The sequence below is a fragment of the Argiope bruennichi genome, chromosome X2 (assembly GCF_947563725.1).
Source record: "Argiope bruennichi chromosome X2, qqArgBrue1.1, whole genome shotgun sequence".
Classification (NCBI taxonomy): Eukaryota; Metazoa; Arthropoda; class Arachnida; order Araneae; family Araneidae; genus Argiope; species Argiope bruennichi.
The window spans coordinates 49,437,514-49,458,505 of record NC_079163.1 but is presented as its reverse complement, the minus strand read 5'-3'; the positions used below and the strand labels follow the sequence as shown (position 1 = coordinate 49,458,505).

Sequence of the window (20,992 nt, the reverse complement as noted above, 5' to 3'; positions counted from 1 at the left end):
ATAGTTGCAGTTTGAAGGAAGGGTTTGCTTATTTTGTTGCTGAATTTATACTCATGTGTGTTTCAAAGATTTTAGATGCCTTTTTTTTTTTTTTTTTTTTTTGTATTTTATAATTACTTCAGAATTAGACTAAATTCAAAAAAATAAAACAAGAGTAAACTATATTAACATCAAACATTACTACCATCGAATCTTCTTTGGATATTTTTTTTTCCAAAAGTTTATTTGCTTACTTATCAAGGATGAAAACATTTGATAAAATTAAAATTGGTATTTTCAGTTTGTTTTTTAGAATTAGTGTTTTATTTTTTATTTTTTAAACCTTTATATAAAGGATATAAAAATTATGAAAACTTCAATGAATAGGAAACTATTTTAGTACCAAAAATCTTGAAAATGCAAACTTGTTTTTAATTATTAAAGTAAAATTAAGCTTGCTTTTATTTGCTTTTTGAAACTAATCAATAATATTTTTACAAACTTTGTAGATATAGTGCAACATTAAGTAAGGTGTTTATAGCTCGAAAAACTGAAAGGAATGCAATGAAATGGTTGAAAAGATGCACCATTAAAATCTGTTATTTTGCTAAAATAATAAAATTATTTTCTCAACATTAAATTTAAAACATATCTCTAATTTCCAATAATACAAATTCCTTTAATAATACAAAATTCCTTTAATAATACAATTCCTCCAATAATACAAAAAAAACTAATTCTGTGAAGATGGCCGCGAAGAGTATCTTAAAACAATTCTTTTGCATCTTCAACACATATAATCTTAATATTATCAGTTAAAAGTGCATAATTATGGAGAAAAAAAACTGCTCTGGTGATATTTTATGATGAAAAAATTATTGCTACCCAAATGCTCATTTGATTACTCAAATGTTACCATTATGATTGCCCAAATAATCATTTTATTCCTTCTCATAAAATAATTCTATTTCATAATCATATAGTATTCTTACAGCAATTCAAATTAGTTTCTGAATCAAAATTAATATTTTCGATTTCATAATTAAGACATAATAAATTTTATCCCAAACAGCAAGATTTTTGCGTTTCTATAAAATTAGGAAGTTTTTAATAAAAAAATAAGATTATCTGTACTTTTCGTGCACATATAGACACTTCTCAATCAGTGTTCATAATTTTTCAATTATTTTCAAAGAAGTTTCATGTAAATTTAAGCTAAATGCATCAAATTTTACTTTGTTTTTAAATTTTAGACAATAATTGATTTTTATTAACAGTCACCACATTTTTTTAAAAAAATGCACTAAATGTGAAAAGAACAGTAATTGTCAAAATTTTTTTATTTAATATCTAAGTGGCGATGTTGGTAAAGCAATAAATTTAGAAAATTTCATTTATAATTAAATAAGGCATCAAAAAAAAAAATGAACAAAAAGATTTTTTAAAAAATTATCTAAATAATCAGTGTCAATAAAAATAAAAAAAGAAAGAAATAGATTTTTTAATTGATTTACAAATATTTTAATTAAATAATTTATTTAATTTTTAACTGATCATTATAAATATTTTAATAAAATTGAAGCATTATTTGTGTAAAAATTGAAATCAATTAAAAGATATTTCTGCAACAAGGAAATTAATAATAACCTTTTAAAAAATGAGTACAATTATAATAAAGCAAATCTTTGGGTCTTGTCACATATTACAGTAATAAAAATTCACAACATATTTTTAATTCGGTTTTTCATATTTTGCCACTTCCTACCTCTTTTTTTATTACTTGCATTTTCTATTTATTACTTTAAAATTTTAGTTATGTGTATTAATATTTTATGGTTTATATAATCACTACAGTGATTACTGTAGTGCTTAAACAATAGAAAAGCACGATGATAATGTTCCGTTATTGTAGTTTAGAATAATTTATTATGAAATCGGCAAATTATTAATTGCAAACAGGAACATATAAAAGGACCAGAAAAACTGTTTAGAAAAAAAATTAAAATTCTGTAAAAAGAAAAGATCAAAATAAAACATTTTAATTTCGGTTACAGTTAATAATTCTCGCACAAATAACAGACTTATTATTTCCAATGAGCACAGCTTCGACAAGTCAAACCTGCCGTCCTTGTTTCTTGCATTCATTTCTCAGAATCAAAAGTCCTAACTATTCGGATCTAATTTTCTTTTTCGGTTAATGGTATGCGAGTTTTAATGGCGCAAGAGTCAACTTTGCTAAAATATGCCATTTCTTTTTTTCTTTCGGATATCAATGATTAATTGCTATCGATGTTTTCTTCTACAAAGAGCAACTTTATTTTTCAATGATATCCAGAACACCAATTAGATGAAAATCTAAAAAACTTTAAAAAATAAGTAAAGTGACGAAGGTATAAGTTCAAATACTTTTTTAATACATAAGAAAACAGTGTGGAATTTTTAACTGACTCTGCATCACATAAAACTATTATCATTTTTTAAGATAAAAAGAGCATTTCTCAGAACTATTTTTAAAATCTGCTTCGTTTCACCAAATAACTTTTTGTTAAAATGTGCATCAAGAATATTTTACTAAATATGACCAGGAGACTGTATAAAAATGCACAGCTAATGATGCAATAATATAAAATGCAGAATAATAATTATGCACAGCTTAGATCAATTTTTGGGTAAAGCGTATTTTGGGTAAAAAGCGTATATCCATCTCTACCGATTTACAATTTTTCATGGGGTCACCATTAGGGTGTAAATATTTGTAGTCAATCCTAAAGATCATGTAGCTTTCTCGACTTAAAATTGGCATAAATACAAATTATGAAAGAAAGTGTCAGATTTTAAACTCCCTTTTTTTCTGTCGAGAAAAATAAAACGGAAGTGATAAAATTTTAGCAGATATATATAGAACGGTTTCAAAAATGTAGAAGAGTCATTGCAGATACATGCAAGATAAAATAGTATCTCCTCACCTTTAAATTTTAAAAATGCTGCGAATCCCATTATTTATTGCATATGAAATCTGCTCCGCTTTTCATAATTAGGGCTTTGGAACACCCTGCTCTAGTAAAATTTCTCTAGAAATGGTTACTTTAGTTTCGTGCTGCCCTCTTATCTTTTCGCCCATTGGTACAACACTAATCGTACTTCAGATTTCATCAAAAGATGGCGCCATGATATCTAACAAAGGCCGATCTTGATGAAATATATAAAAAAATTGCCCACGGAAATTCTGATTGACATATTTTACTCCTTTTCTCACAATAAAATTTTCTTTAAAGATTTTTAATTTTTTCTTTCACAATTTTTCCTCAAACCTACTCTTATAATTTAATAACATTTTTATGAGCTTTTCCCGCCATACAATTATTTCATTCGTTTGCTTCACTTCATTTCAGCACTGGCATACTTTTATGAAGGACTAACCTTCAAGTCCATCTGATATTTCAACTGAAATGTAAGTATATAATATATTAGTCACAATAATTAGTGAATTAATACAAAGTTTAGACGTATTATAAGTGTTTACAGATTGAAGCGCTTCGAAATTCGTAATATATATTGCAAACTTTCATATTGCTTTTTCAGCTCTATGAAAACATTAATAGACTAGTTTCTTCTATAATACACTAGTAATTCACAATTGATTAAACTATTTATTAATACCTCTTAATTATATATATGATTTCTCGAAAAAATAAGTCAAAACTTTTTATTTATTTCTCTAATTACAGCTCATTCTTTTTACCGGAAATCTACCGGACTTCTACAGTACAGTACTAAAGGTAAGAATAACAGTTTCATATCTTCCCCAATATTATTTCAGTATTTTAGTAGTATATTTTCAGTATTTTAGTAGAATGAATTTTCATCATTAAAAAATAGGACTTAAAAAATTAAAAAAAAAAAAAAATCCTTTTTGAATTAGTCAGTGCAAATAACTTAAATCCTAATATTAAACTTGCATAAATTGCCAAAGCGTCAATCTTTTAAAATATTTATTTTACTTTTTCTTTTCAAAGTTATGAAAGATTATATGGTCAAAAATACAAAAAAGATGATTAATATGAGGGTTTGTAATAGACGCTATTAAATGTTAAGGTCATACCCAGATAAAAGTTTTGATTATTTAGCAATGTGTATGGTTGAATCATTTAATATATATGTGGGATGGGAAGAGAACTGCCTTTTTGAACTGCTTGGTGAATAAAACGTTTCTTAATGTTATATTCTGATCTATTATTATTGTTGCTTCAAGGCAGAAGGTGTACTCTAATTCAGAAGCCAAGCCCAGCAACATAGTTAAATAGGATTAGAAATTCAGTTAAAATAATAAATTTTCTCAGTAAAAAATTTATTTATTGATTTATAAAATTAGAAAACTAAGATCAAGTAAACTATGTAAACCATTTTAAAAATTCATGTTATGTGCTCTTTGAATAAAAGGACAAATTGGAAATTTTTTTAATACTAAGTCTTTAAAAAGGATAAACTTATGGTTATTTTCATTATATTTCAAGTTTGATTCAAAACAATAAGGTATGAACATTTTTTTTCTTCTTTTTAAATTTTCTAATCGGTTAACGAAATCCTTGTTTTATAAATTAAATTCCTCTTCTGAAACAAAACAATATGATGCTCAGAAAAAGCTTTGTGCTTTTTAAATTTAATTACTTTAGATTTCTCTTACTGTAAATTTTAATGATTGTGTAGTAATACATATATAATTTTGATTATTCTATAATAAGCATTAATATATTATAAGATCTTTCCTTAAAGCATCACAAAAAAGTAAGTTCCTGGAATGCATTTTTATTGATTAATGATAGTTTCATTTTAAGAATTTTTCTGCTAGTTGAATAGCCTTTTATTTCAAAATTTCTTAAACTCCAAATATTTTTTCATTTAGTTCTGGTGGAAGCATTCCAAAATGTCAAAAATTAAGTGAATAAATTTCAGTTATTTCAACATATATGGTGTCTATAAAGATGAGTATGCAAAGGTTATAAATAACTAGATATTTAATTTTAATAATATAATAAAAAAAATCAAATAATTTTTAATAGTATTCATAAGTATGAATTCTGTTTGCATGAAATTGATTTTTTCTCCTAAAACCGCTATTGCTATCATGATAATTCTTTAGTACGGATGATTCATTTTGTTTTGTCAAATAAATGATGGAAATTTATGTCACACAATAATTCAAGGACATATAATTTTTCTATCTATAGGATTTATCAGTACAGATTGAATCTATAGGATTCTTACTAATACTGATTCATATTTGTGCAGTTTCTTTCTATCTTACAGTTTCTCTCAATAATATGATATTGATATACAAATATAATGAAATGGCTAGAAAAATCAAATTAAATGTTTCTGAAATTAATACTTATAGTATAAAACGGCAAAATTATATATCTATATTTTTGAAAACCAGAGTGCACTGATGTAGAAAAATATAAAATAAACATATATCAAATTTATTTTACGAACTAGAAATTTGTGTACAAACTTTTATTATTTCTGAAGGCTTTATAACTTAGGAAAGCAGAAGTTCTTTTCAATGCGAAGATAAATTTTGAATGAACATATTTTATCGGTAAAAGTTAGGGTTATTTTCAATATATAAATTAAATTTTGTACACAGTATTTAAATACTTCAACAATCTAATGTAATTCCCTTTCAGTCCTCTAAAGGACAATATATTAGTTTTTTTTTTTTAATTTTTAAAAAACTGCAACGTTGAAATTCTATCGCTGGACGCTAAAATATTTTACTTATATAGAATTTTTTCTGCCTAATTTTCTGTAAAGGAAGTGGAGTATAGTATGTCTTATTACCAGTTAAGGGAAATCTTTACGCAGTTGGTGCCATCAGAAGCAGAGAATTGATTACTTAACTGATTTTTTTTTTTTTTTCAAATGCTTCAAAAATGTACGTATCTTTGACTATGATGATAAGATTTTACCACAACCAATACTCAAGTCTGGTACTGGTCTGTAATATTTTCATACATATCATCCTCTATGAATGTTTCTGAACAAATGTGGTCATCTACTATCTATCTATAAAGTTTTTATCTTTCTTCTTTGTTTTTAATGAAAAGAAAAAGGAATTCATTGTCTGTAACATTAATTAATTATTTCAGTTCAAATATATTAACAAAATACTAGATGCAAGCCCTAATAAGCAGACTTATAGCCAACCAGTCATATCTCAGAACTATTTGTCAGATTTATTCACAGATGATGCAGTACAAAAACACATGTACATTGACAAAGTTTTTAAAAATGAAATGAATTGTTTAGCTCTAGTGGTGGGGGGGGGGTCTCCCCTATCCATATTGTTTATAAATATGCAAATCAGAACTGAACAATAATTCTATTAATTAAAAAATAATTTAAAAACAAAATGAAAATATTGTATCAAAATGAAAAAAAAATTATTCAATGATAGCAAAGTTCCATTAACTTTTAGTCCACCAACTGTAATAAAAGTCCCTTGCACAATTAATGAATAGAATATTTAGTAACACTTAAAAAAAGTGGAAAATTGATCCTAATCAATTTTTTTCTTTATTGCTTGAAAAGAAAAATGTTTTAGAGCTGTAAATTAAAAAAAGATATATAACACGAATGAATTTTATAAGTTTTTGTGACAATGTATTCATATAGATCAAAACATGAAAAACGTTTTCTTTTCCTTTAAAAATTTTTTTGAGAAAAAAACAGGAAAAATGTGTACCTATAATGTATCAAACAAATTAACTTTTTGTGTTTAATATTATTTTTAATTTCTAGAGCATTTAAAAAAAATACAAAGTGGGAAAAAATGTATTTTAGTATAACATTTATTTAGTTACAGTTAATTGTTTAGGGAATTATAATAATGGGTCAACATTTTATATTCTGTTTAAAATAACTTAAAACTCAAAATTCATACCTTTGCTACCGTTACACGTGGAATGACTAATGCAATGTCTAAAGGAAGAAAATTGGGAGGGGGGGGTAGAGCATATTATATATTTAAATAAAAGCGAGCCATTAAAGCTTACATTCGTAACACTAACAGAAGATGGGCTTTAGTTAGGCTGCCTTTTCCTATAGAAAGCAAAAACGATACCATTTTTGCTAATTATGTCAATAACTTGATGACCTCAAAAGCACCAAAAACTTTCAAAAGTGGAATGGAGGTGGAATATTATAGATTTATATATATGCAATAAATTTGATATGATGGTTAATCTTTTTTTTTAAAATTCCAACTAAACATAGCCTCATTTCCCTGCAACTGACTCGATCTAAGAATAATGAATTATGAAACTATCAGATTATCATTGCAATACCATAAATAATGCATGAGAATAAGATAATTTTTTAGGGTGAATAAATTAAGGTAAGTAAAATTTTTTAGATAAGCATACAGAATATAAAAGTAAAGGCAAAGTTAATTGACATAAAACAGCCGATACAATTTAAGTGAGAATCCATTATAAACTAGATGTACAAAATTTGTTCTCCAGAAATGAAGGAACTTCTTAAATACAGCACCAACAATGTCACATTGATGAAATTTAGGTTTCTTGGAATTTTAAATGCAAATGTTCTGCTATCTAGAGCAGTAAAAAAAACAAGGATGTCTATTGTTTTTGACTATCAGTAAATGATTTTCAATGGTTTCACAATGTTTCATTCTACTAATGAAAAATACCAGCAAATTGACAAGTTTGAAGAGAATTACTGATATAAAAAAAATTACAAGTTTGAGAATAAATTACCCTGACTTTGCCTGATTTTTCAGAATTCCCGATCAGCTGGCCATCCTGATTATCTCTCAGATTTTTCACATAATTCAATAAGAAATTAATTCCCCACAAGTATATTTCTTTTAAACTTACACCTTGCAATTATTTTATTGTTTAACCAACTTTGTGAGAATCTTTTTAAGTATATTAAATAATACAGGGAAAAGAAATGAAAAATGAACTTCAAAATATATTTTTATTTGAAAATACATAAGTAAGTAAATTAACCTATTAACTTTTTCAAAAAAAATCAGAAATAGTAAGCAGTGTAAATATACATCACAGCAGTATATTGTATTTCATGAGTTGTGGCTGATCAAAGTAGTTTTAGTTTAAACCGACACTATGACTTAATAAATTTTGAATCCTAAAGAGCTGAGGAAATAAACAACTGTTTTGTTATTCAGTTAACCTATATCAGATCCTAAAGACAATCAATTTGCTTAAAACTATGAATAAACCTTTTTCAATAAAAATTCTGATACTTTTATATGAAAATTGGAATTGAATAAGAAATTAGCAGGATTTGTAATATGCTTATACAATTTTATTTTCTGAAATTATGATAGTAAGATTTATGCCAATTTCTTTGCTTTAATTAGAAATAAAAAAAATCTAATAAAATTGTTATTGTATTTTGCTTAAAAGTTCAGTTACGAATTTTTAATTGTAATTTTAAATTACAAAAATGATTTGATTAATAAGCAGAATTTTATTTTATATCATTTGCTGTTATTTTAAGACAAAATATTCCATTTAAAAGAATCATAACATTAATAAAAAATTCTGCACTAACAAGGAAAAATAATGTATTAAAAATTTAAAGGTCAAAACTAATCTTTGGAAAGCACGAGGTTTAAAGAATAAAACTTTAAATTGAAATGACGAAAAACGTTCTGATACTTATAAGGATATTCATAGTGGCTTTATAACTTTCTCCTGCTGTTTTTACACCTCAAAAGGCATTGATTTATACTCTGACCTTCAATTTTTTTGTGATAAAAATTTTCTTTAGATAATTGATTAAGATTAAAAAAAATTTTTTTTTGTAATTTTAAAAAGCTTTTATATTTATTATTTTCCACTTTTAAGTCTTTATCTCTTATGGTCTTCATAGAGGCGTAAAAAAAACCTAAGCTTTATTCAAAAATCAAATGCGATTGCACTGCATGCAAAGAACTATGCCAAAATATCTAGCCTTCTTTAACTTTACATCAATATTATAAACAATCACATAAAATTTCAATGTGATAAACTTAAATATTCTAAATTTCTAAGAATAAATATTTGAATTTTAAAATTATCTTAAATATTGTAGTTCATGTATTCCTACTTGATTTTTTTAAAATTTCATCTCTCTAAAACATTTTTAGAATTTTACTTTAATTACTTCGTCAAGAACATGGCACTCTATGCAAATTGGGATTTTAATTAATAGATTTTTGGAATTTCTTTTAGTTTTTATTGTGTCTTAATTTCTCCATAGTCTTATTAGATTTGTAATAATTTTTATTTCCTACTTTATATTACTATAAAAGCATGTTTAATTATTTTTATATTTTAATTTAAATTTTATCCTTTTATTCTATATTTTAACAATGCTGCCTCCCAATAAAAATTAGATTAATATGCAACACTTAATTTAGCAGGATATTTAAATGAAACTATGGTAAATTAAAATTTGTGCCAAAGAAAAATGTTAACTGAAAACATATTTATAGAAAATTATTAAATTATTATTTATTAAAATTTAGAATGTAATATTTACTCTTTTTTTAAGTCTAAAAGATTTACAAAATCTAATAACTTAATATTTACAGAAATGTAGAACACATATTTAAAAAAAAAAATGTCTTAGGCATCAAAACAAATGCCTATATCATAAAATAAGAAGAAGCACTTTTTAAAAGATAATAGTTTAAGCATCTTTGTTTTATTATGTTGAATAATAGCTTTGTTCAGTCTGGATGTTGGTTTTTGATTTATTAGCAAAAAAAAAAAAAAAAAAAAAAAAAAAAAAAAAATTGAGTCAAGTAAATGGGAGTCAAGGATTATAATAGATACAGATATTCTGGAATTTATAATTTATATATCTGGAGAAAGTAAATAATGGCATGAAATTGCAATGAAAAACCAGAAATATCAAATCTCTGGTCAAATTTCAAATAAACCTGGACATGAGAGATGATTTATTTTTAAAATATAAAGAGAAAAAAAATGAATGGAAGCATAGCACAATTTTTTTTAGACATGTATTAAAATAATTACTATACCTACAGTAGAAGGAAAATATGCTTCTATAATAAAAATTAAAAATGTACTTTTATAAAGTGTATTGCCTAGGAATTCTTGTCAAATGTAATGGTCATTTGACAAGGATTCATTAAAATAGTAAATGAAGAGAAAAAGGTTGCAATTGTTAAAAAAATATACTGGCTCAAGATTTCTTGTATCCAGTAATATAGAACAATAAAAGGAAATTAAAGTTTCTACTACCTGTATGTAGCATTACATTTGACACATTCAGTCTGAGCTGCTGCCTGATCAATCCATCCCTGCTATCAATCATGGAGTTAAAAATCTCATAGCAAAATTGAACTATGGCTGCATTGTATGTATCAAAATATAATTTTCATAGATGAAATCACAGATAAGATTGTTTAAAAGAACTTGAAGCAATGAACAAAACATTTAGGCTTAGGCTCAAATTTCTTATTTCAGAAAGATAAAGATCTAAAACCTACAACTAAAATTATTACATTATTTTATTTGTTAAGTATAATAATATACCTTTATTAAGCTTGAAATAGATTTGAATGTTTTTCATGCAGGTCTTTAATAAAGGAAAAATGTACTTTACTCAGTGTTGGAAAACATCATATATATATATTTGAGCATTGCAAAACAATTTTTAAATGCTATGGCAGTTTAATAGGATAATTAAAAAAAATATTATAATAAAGCTTGCATTTGTGAATGAATGCATTATTCTTTATATATTATATAATATTACTATTTCAATAGAGGAGAGAGGTTTAACCTCTTCATTTGCTTCTTTGATTTTATTAAAATAAATACGAAAAAAAAAGGCATTTAATAAAATTTTCGAATCGTATTATCGTACCCGTAACGTGCATTTTTAAAGGATAACATCTTGCTAACGATAAATCGTTAATAAATCCAGTCATGAAACTTTCAATTTCGATGAAAGGGGTATAACCATAATATTGAGAGGTTGAAGCTGTTTCATAGTAATAAAGCAGGTCGTAATTTTCTAGAATGAAATAGTGGACGTTACCTTGACTACTTGTATTCATCACACTTAAGTCCACTTGAAGTATACAGAATTTATATTTAATAAAATAATCTAAACCAGGCTCTTACAAAACAAGAATTAATCGAAAACATGCTTTCAAATTTTGGGTTGGTATTCTGATCCCGCAGTGAAGTGGAGGTGTGTTAACTGAAGAAAAATGAATCGTGAAATAGCGTTAGGCGGGCGTCCTAGTGAATTGTATTGCAAAAGTATGATAAAATCATTTTAAAATTATTTAATGTTTGTATAAATATTTTTCTTAATGTGAGAATTTTATTTCATGTATATACATTTATTTTGTAGTTTTAAAACATTTTTAGTTTTCTGATAGCTATGAGAAAGCTATCAGAAAATTAAAAAGTTATATTTCTCCAAATTTCGATAATTTAAAACTATTTTTAATTGATTATCATTTAGGGGTAATATATCAGTGATATATCGTGGAATTTGAACGTTTACTATGCTTTTAAGGGGTTATATATATTTTATTTTTATGTACGGGTATCCGTATCTGGAGATGTGTCGTTCAGACAGAAATAAGTTCGAAGATCTGGGTTCAAGCAGTCGGATCTAATAATTGAATGTGTTCCGTTCATTCCTCGGATCTGTAAGTGATAGCTAAAAAAAGCGTTTGGAGGAGAAGAGTTCTTGCTTTTGATATTGATTGATTGACGGGAGTTTGGAAATATTCAGTCGCAAAGGCATCTCTGCATTCACTACAGTTATATATATATATATATATATATATATATGTAACATTATTTTTTGTGAAGCAGAATGCAGTTTGAAGACAGTGAAGATACTTTTAATTTCGTGAGGTCGTTTTATTTCATTTTGAAGAAGCAGGCATATGTACAAGCGATGAGCACACAGAACGACACAGAATAAGAATGAGGAAAAAGCTCTTGGACATTTTATCCCTGGTCTTATATTACCTATGATTTTGATAGGGAAAACATTTCTTCATAATCCTAATATATTACGAGATTTCGATAGGGATTTTCGTTACACGCGCGGAGAAGGCAGGGGAAACACGGGGAGATTTCAAAAAAGAATTTGCCTCATCAGCGGTATTTTGCCTCTTCACGCGCAGTGTGGGAAAGTTAGATTTTAGCTGATTCAGCAATTTAACAAAGCTTCTCTTGAATTAATTAAGTAGAGACAGTGGAATTGGATCACGAAATAAGAGAATATTTTAGAATGAATTTACTATGGGCTAAATTAAGAAAAAATCTTGAAAATTAATTAAATTGAAATTAGAGTTAAAATATCATTACAATTCCTCCCCCCCCCACTGCAAGACGCGGAAGTATTTCGGGGCCCTCGACATACAGCCTTACCTTACAGTGGTGGTCAAATAAGAAACTAAAATTTAAAAGCATATTAAAAGTGATACCCGAGTTTCCCTTACCTTTAAAATAATATAAAAATCATTTTGAACAAGATTATGTAAAGCACAAAATAGATAATGTGATATCTGTGAAAATATTAGATAAATATTCAACAACACCAAAAATAATAATATTAAAATATGCAATATACAAATGATTTTCTGCTGAAACTCATTCTATTGTCTCCCAATCTGTAAGATTGTCTCTATTTGATGAGGAATGTTTCTAAAGAATGTTTGCATAAGTGTCCTTTAAATAGTAGATAGCTCACCAAAATGATCAAATTGAATGTAAAATATTGGAATAACTAATTGAATTTATATAATAGTAATATATCAACACAGTTCTAATTTTTGTATATAATACTTGAATCTGAAAATAATAATATGAGATTCAAAATACTCTTATAATATAAATATTCAAAAAAAAAAAAAAAATGACATAAAATGTATAATTGTAAAAGAAAAACTTTAACCCACTAGTTAGCCAATTCGTGGTGAATAGTAAAACCTTGTAAACCAATTTCTAGTAGTGGGTGAAACTTAATGACGCAAAATTAGGGCATCAAGAAGGGGGACATAATTCTTATTCTCTCACTACTCTCATCCAGGAATATTTATTTCAAAATGGAGAACAACATATCAAGGATAAAAATAGAAAGAGATAGAAATTAATTGTGAGGTTTACCCTATAATCACTTGTCAATAAGACTTACGTATTTGAATGTATGTTATGATGGTTCCTATCACATCATCATCATGAAGAAAAGAAAAACTAACTCTTACGAGTGGAGACAACGAGTCAACCAAAGTGGGGGTTTTATATGGAAGAAACATGGGAAATAAAAGGGGTATTTTTTTTAAAAAAATTTAAATTATTATTCATGACTTAATTTTAATTTTTCTGGTGGATAATATGTTCTTAATTTTGATACATGGACAATATCAGTAGCTTTGTTTGTTAATGCATTTGGTTTAGTTATTTCATAATTTACATCTGAAATTTTAGTTACTATTTCATATGGACCTCAAAATACTGGAGATAATTTTCTACGATTTGGGTAATTAAATTCCTCATACATTACAATGTCACCAGCTTTGAATGGAGAATCTATAAATCTAGCATCATATCTTATTTTATTTTTATCATGATATTTTATTGTATTATCTTTAGCTAATTTTCTGGCTTCTTCTACTGGAGGATAGAATTTATTTTGAGATAAGGGAGGAGGATAAGGTAAAGTGCCAAATAACAAATATGCAGGAGGAAATTTTGTAACTGAATGGGGTGTTAAATTATATTCATTAATTACTTGTTCTAAAAGTTTAGTCCAAGGAATTTTAGTAGGAGAAGAATTGACTTTGCACTTTAATTTAGTTACTATTGACTGGTTAGCTCTTTCACATTTCCCATTAGTTTGTGGATGATGTGAAGATGCTAACAGATGCTTGACACTGTAATTTCTGAGGAAATGTTTGAATTTAGATGAGGTAAAAGCACCATTTCTATCAGTTAATAATTTGGAAGGAACCTGAATTTGGAAAACTTGCTTTAATATATTAATATAAGTTTTATAATTTTCATTTTTGGAAGGAAAGGCCCAAACATATCTAGTCGCATGATCAATTACTATATGAAGAAATTTTTTTGTTGAATTGTAATAGTTAAATCCACCAATAGTATCGACAGAAAGACATTCAAAAGGACGATCTGTGGGGGGTACAGCCTGTAAAAGGCCAAATCTTTTTTTCTTTTTACTTTTTATGTAATTGACAAATATCACAATGTTTAACAAAAAGTGCAATATCTTTAGTAATATGGGGCCAATAATACTGAGGAGTAATTAAATTTATCATTTTTTGAGTGCCTGGATGCCCAAATTGTTCATGAGCTGTTTGCAAAACTTTTCTCCTAAGAGAAAAAGGTACAACTATTTTAAATAATTTTTTCTTTTTAACTACAAGTACATCATTAATATTTTTATATTTAGTATCATCTAAATTGTCTAGATTTTGATAGTGTTTTATCTCATCTAATTCCAATAAATGCACAGAATGTTGGAGATATTGAGCAGTAGGATGCCTTGATAACATATCAGCTTTAACATTAGCTGTTCCCTTTAAATATTTAACTTCATAATCAAACATGCTTAGTTTTAAAGACCAACGAAATTATCTTCCCCTTAAATTTTTTACATTTTTGAGCCGAACAAGAGCAGCATGATCAGTTTGAATTATGAATTTTTTCCCATGTAAATAATAAAAAATTTATCAAGGGCATCTACTATTGCTAACTCAGTTATACAATAATTTTTTTCATAAGATCGTAAAGTTCTTGAATGATAAGATACAGGATGTAATATACCAGAACAGTCAGGTTGTTTTAGAACAGCTCCAATGGCTACCTGAGATGCATCACAAAAAACATGAAGAGGTAAATTAGGGTTATATAGTTGTAACACTGGTTTAGTTATCAATTTATTTTTTAAAATTTCAAAAGCTTTTTGACAGTCTTCTGTTCATTGCCATGGTGTATCTTTTTTAAGAAGATTATTTAAGGGTTCTCTTATTTTAGCATAAGAATCAATAAACTTATTATAAACATTTACATAGCCAAGAAAACCTTGAAGTTGCTTAACATTTTTTGGAGGTTGTAAGTTTTTAATACTTTCAATATTATGATTATCAGAAGAAATGCATCCTTCTTTGACTTCATACCCCAAGAAATTAATTTTATCTTCATCAAACACACATTTAGAAAATTTTAATTTAATGTTTTCTTTTTCACACATTTGAAAAATCTGTTTTAAATGATCATAGTGTTCCTCTAATGAGTTAGAGAAAACTACTATGTCATCAAAATAGTGACATGCAAAATTTGAAAATGTATGTTTATTTAAAATTCTACGAATAGTTCTATTGAATATTGCAGGTGCATTTTTAAAGCCAAAAGGTAGAACTTTAAATTCATATAAACCTTCAGTAGTTACAAATGCCAATTTATGTTTATCTTGAGCATGCAAGGGTATGTGCCAATATCCAGATGCAAGATCCAAAGTTGAAAAAACTTTAGCAGTACTTAATTTATCTAATAAGGTATCTATTCTAGGGAGAGTTTCTGCCTCAGATTTGCAAAGAGAATTAATTTTACGATAATCAATACAAAGACGGCTTTTTCTATTTTCATCTCTTTTATATGCTAATGTCACAGGGGAGGAATAATTACTAGTAGTTTCTTTTATTAAACCTGCATCTAACAAATTTTTAATTTGCTTATTTATTTCAATTTCATCAGTAGCAGAGGTTCTATAAGCCCTTTGTGAAACTGGTAAATCATATGTTAAATTTATTCTAGGGGGTTCCATTCTTATTTTACCAACATCATATTTATTTTTTGCAAACTCATGAGAATATTCTGACACCAGAGATAACACAGGTTCAGATAGTTTATTTACAGTCAGAGGTGTCAAAATTTCCTCTGAGGTATTCACTACCTTGACCTTATTATCACTAGTGTTATTATTTTCAACAATATGTAAAAACATATAATTATTATTGATATGCAAATTGGTAATAATTTGTCCATTTTGAAATATTTTATTTTTGTCACAATCTATAAGTAACTTATATAAACTACAATCTGGCAGTCCTAAAATGATATATATGGTAAAGGATTGTCCATAATATATAATTTGATTTTCCTATTTATTTGGCCAATTTTTAAATATATGTCACAGATTTGGGTTAATTGGAACGTTCCATGAGCTTGTTTGACTCTAATAGGGTTTATATTTTTTCTTGACAAGTTAAGTTTTTGCACAATATTTGCAGATATAATTGAAAGAATGGATCCTGTGTCAATAACAATAATTACATTGGTCTGAGGGTTATAAACATTGTCTAAGTAAGCTAGACTTGGTAAAGTTGAGAAGTATCCGGACACAAATAATTGTCACTGTGCTGGGTAAGGGGCCACATTAGAAGAATTAGGTCTAAACTTAGAATTTTGAAAACAACCAAAAGGGACTTCTGTGCACGGGGAATTCACATTGGCTGTTATTGGAGTATTGGTCATAAAGTGAAGTTGATAAAAGGGACATGCTTGTGTCCAATGATAAACATTTGGAATACCTATTTCAGTGCAAATTCTACATGGAGAAGATGGTAATTTTTGTTGGTAATGTAAACTATGACCTTAATTATCGAAATTATTGGGACGGGGCCTTATTGAATTATGATAATTTTGTCTAAAATTATTGGGAGCTCGATGAGTAAAAAAATTTTGAAATTTATAATTAAAATTATGCCTAGGTGTAAAAGGTGATGGTTGCCTTATTCTGATTCTAGTTTCATTACACCTGCCTGGGTTTAGTTCTGAAGATTCTTCCATTTTTAATAGTTTAGTTGTTATTGTAAGCCATTCTGTAGGGGTATTAGAAACTTTTATGCTATCTAATTGTTTTAGTTGAGTTGGCAGTCCATCAGTAAGACCTTCTAAAATCAGTTGTGGATTAAGGCCTAACTGTCTGCCATAATTTAATTTTTGATGAAAATAATCAACTAATTTAGAATTTTTTGAATCAAATTTCAATTGTGAAAAGTCAGAAAAATTAACAATATTCGGTTGAATAAACTGTTCAGTTAATATACAACATAAATCATCAAAATTATCAATATTTAAACAACTATTTATATAATGTGTTAAAGCTGACCCTTTTAGAAATTTAACAATATTTTTAAGTTTCCACAAATCATTTTTGTTATTCTCTTGACAAATTTTGTTAAAATATCCCATCCATAAATCCATCTTCATCCCATTTTCGGGATCAAAAGGGATTATGGAGGGTTCTTGGGCTATTTGTTCAATTTCTTTTTTTATCAATTTTAGCTTCTGAACCTTGAGAATTAGACACATTTGTTTTATCTTGGTCAGTCATTTTTCCAGATCTTAACAACATTAAAGTATATTTCAAATAAAAAACATTATAAATTTATGCATAAAATTTTAAAAAATAGACTTGATAAAAGACTAAAAATTCAATATTTTAAATAATACTATAAAAGTATAACTTGCAATAATTCTAAAATTCAAAAATGAAAATCAAAATAAAAGAAAAACACACAATATACGTAAAGTCGGGAAACACTAAACACTTTCTTGATGAATTATCACTTTTTTAATTAATCAAAAAATGCAATTTTGAGCACGGGAAATGGAGACTACGGCAGGTGACGGAAAGCTATTTTTATATTGAGTTTATAATATAAGACACAAATGATATTTTCGAAATTTGGTTGATTCAATTTGGTACTGGAGACCACTGGCGTGTTTTATATTGTGGTGATGATTTAACAAAAAAATGACGTCGAGTTCGGGATTATTCAGCACAGGTAAGGAGCCAGAAATTTTTATGATGACAAGGAGCCCCAATTCCTTGATGATATAAGGTGCACACACATGACGATATGGAGCACAAGCACAAGGGTATTAAGCAGCAGTGTCGGATGAAGTCACAGGTTAGGCACTGTACCATCGACGATGCGGTAACATGACGGAATGCAGGGGATTCAACGGGAACTGGGCCGGACCCTGGACTACGGTTTGCATGAAACGATGTGGCCGGAGGAGACGGCGATGAAAGAGCTTCACCACGGAAACATCGCAGCTGGCGAACCTGGACCGAAGCAGTCATCTTTGGAGCGTGGCGATGGCCTGGCCAGCGGGTTTAATTTTAATTCTTTTAGTTCATTTTATCATTTTTCACGGGAAACTATCCTGCCGACTTTTTAACCCTCTCGATTCCAGTGGGGCGGTTTGAGAATTTACCCTATAACATCCACGTGGGTCAGTTTGGGGCGGCTGCTAGCCGTTTTAGGGGAGATGGGTATTAAAAGCGGCTACTCTACTGACCACTCCAGGAGGTCCTCGTTATCTTCGACAATCGCGGCTTTTTCACAGTAGTTTCCCCTGTGCCTTAGGGCGGTAGGAGTTGAGGAGAAATTCACTAAATAGGTTCTTGGCGTATATTTTGTATTTTGAAAGGGTTTTAGTTTCTATTTTCACGTGTTGTTAGCTCAAAGTTGGAAAGAATTTATGGCCATTTATAAAAGAAATTTTCCACTGAAGTTCTCTGGTAAGGATGAATGATATATAAGGATACCGACACGTTGTTTATTTTTCGGACAAGCATCAGAAGCCCTTTTCAGTAGTAAGACTATTGTAATGATATAAAGACAAACCATTGCATTGTCAATGCGGCCTATTCACATCTCAGTTTTCTCACAAAATGGGTAACGACACTTGTTACTATGGAAGGAAGTCGTTTTACACTCCAAGCATCTTATTCTTTCATCAAAGGACCGTCGGAAATTCTGAGGCCGTGTACAAACTACCACTTTTAAAATAGAGTTAAAAAAAAGAAGAAGATTGGGAGTATTCTTTATCGCCCTCTTCAAAGAGTGAGATGTTTTATAAGTACTAAGTTCCTTTTTAGAATGCCATTCTGAAAATTTCTCTTCAGTTGTGAATTTCTACTCTTTATTTTATGTACTGTGAATCGGGTGTTTGGATTATCAGTGTAATGTTTCTATTGAAACGCTTATTATTTCTTCATTATGAGTAAAAGAAATCGTGAACACACTGAAGAAGAAATTAAAGCAATTTTACTTGATTCTGATGAAAGTGACAGTGATCTATCAGCGAAGATGATGGTTGGCCAAAAAATGATACTTTAGGTGATCTCTCGTTTATTCTAAGCAAAGAAGCAGATGAAACTAACGAGGGTCAGATGAACGAGAGAGATAGAGATGAGGAGTCAAAAAAGGTTATATAATGTACTTATTATCAAAAATTTGCAAATGATTCCCTCGTGTGTAAATTTGTGAATATTTAATATGAAGCTTTCGTTCAAAAATTTATCTTGTCTTAACAATACTATAGAAAACTTCACATAACATTTTAAAATCAGAAATTCAGCTTGAAAAATTCAACATGACAGTTCATACTAAAAAAGTAATATTTATGATTATTGTAATTTTAAATGTGTTAAATCTTCATATTTAGTTTATGAAGAATGTAATGTTTTAGTAAAATGTTCAGGCTGAAAACTGAAGGAATGTATTTTCAAAATATATTTCGCTGAGTAATTTTTCCCCCGAATTTTATTTCATAAATTTTTGTATTACAGTATTAAATGAAGTTTTAAAAATATGTTATCTCATCTATCGAAACAATTCGATAGATGAGATATATAACGTTTGATGTAATATATTCCCTTGGTTAGAAAAAAAAATTTAATATTAAATGAAGATTTAAAACATTATCTTGTTTATTACTGAAAAGCATTGACATCTATACTATGTAAAAAAAAATGTACTAATTGCATTGATATATGTATAATGTATACTTTACATTACTATGTAAAAATTTTTTAATTTAAAACTATGTAAAATTTTTTTATTTAATTTTGGCAACAAAAAATGTAAAAGCCTATTGAGAATTAAATGAAACAAAGATCTTTTTGAAATTGCTAGTAAAGCCAGTTTTTATTTAAATGGTTTGGAAACCTAACATGAAACTTACAAAAAAAAAAAAAAAAAAAACTATTTTCTAAATTATAAAATAAATTTCAAATTTTTTGTAAAAAAAAAAAAAAAATACCCCACAAAGATGATGAGCGGAACACTTCACACTAAAAAATATAAATACATTAGAGTAAAACTCTTAAGCTGATGGAAAATGAATCTCGTTGTCGAAAACCGCAAGGCAATTATTGAAGGTAGAGCGAAGACAGTTTTATTACTTCAGAGTAGCGGGGGGTAACTGCCCGTCAGATAGGAAGAGTCCATATCTTCCTGAGACACGCTGAGAAAGTCTGGATGTTAAAGGGAGTGCCACTTGAAAAGTGCTTGGATGTTAAAGAGTTAATATGTAACATTATTTTATGTGAAGCAGAATGCAGTTTGAAGACAGTGAAGATACTTTTAATTTCGTGACGTCGTTTTATTTCATTTTGAAGAAGCAGGCATATGTAGAAGCGATGAGCACACAGAAAAAGAAGCTCTTGGACATTTTATCCCTGGTCTTATATAACCTATGATTTTGATAGGGAAAACATTTCTTCATAGTGCTAATATATTACGAGATTTCGATAGGGATTTTCGTTACACGCGCGGAGAAGGCAGAGGAAACACAGGGAGATTTTAAAAAAGAATTTGCCTCATCAACGGTGTTTTGCCTCTTCACGCGCAGTGTGGGAAAGTTAGATTTTAGCTGATTCAGCAATTTAACAAAGCTTCTCTTGAATTAATTAAGTAGAGACAGTGGAATTGGATCACGAAATAAGGGAATATTTTAGAATGAAGTTACTATGGGCTAAACTAAGATAAAATCTTGAAAATTAATTAAATTGAAATTTGAGTTAAAATATCATTACACACACACACACATATATATATATATATATATTAAAAGAATAGTTTCGAATAAAAATCACTTACTAT

General features: G+C 27.8%; 1 protein-coding gene and 1 long non-coding RNA gene across 2 annotated transcripts in view; one reads left to right on the top strand and one right to left on the bottom strand.

Annotated features, from left to right (window-relative positions):
• LOC129960319 (cytokine-like nuclear factor N-PAC) overlaps window positions 1-20,992 on the top strand; it is a 38,918-nt gene that overhangs the window by 10,910 nt on the left and 7,016 nt on the right. The window contains exons 3-4 of the mRNA XM_056073686.1: window positions 3,372-3,430; window positions 3,708-3,758. The gene's annotated coding sequence lies outside the window, so the exon portion shown is untranslated. The remainder of the gene's footprint in view (window positions 1-3,371; window positions 3,431-3,707; window positions 3,759-20,992) is intronic.
• Window positions 1,593-11,227, bottom strand: LOC129960320 (uncharacterized). The gene is made up of 3 exons (XR_008783574.1): window positions 11,083-11,227; window positions 10,281-10,339; window positions 1,593-3,423 (listed from the first exon to the last, which is right to left on the bottom strand). It is a non-coding gene; the product is annotated as an uncharacterized LOC129960320 (long non-coding RNA).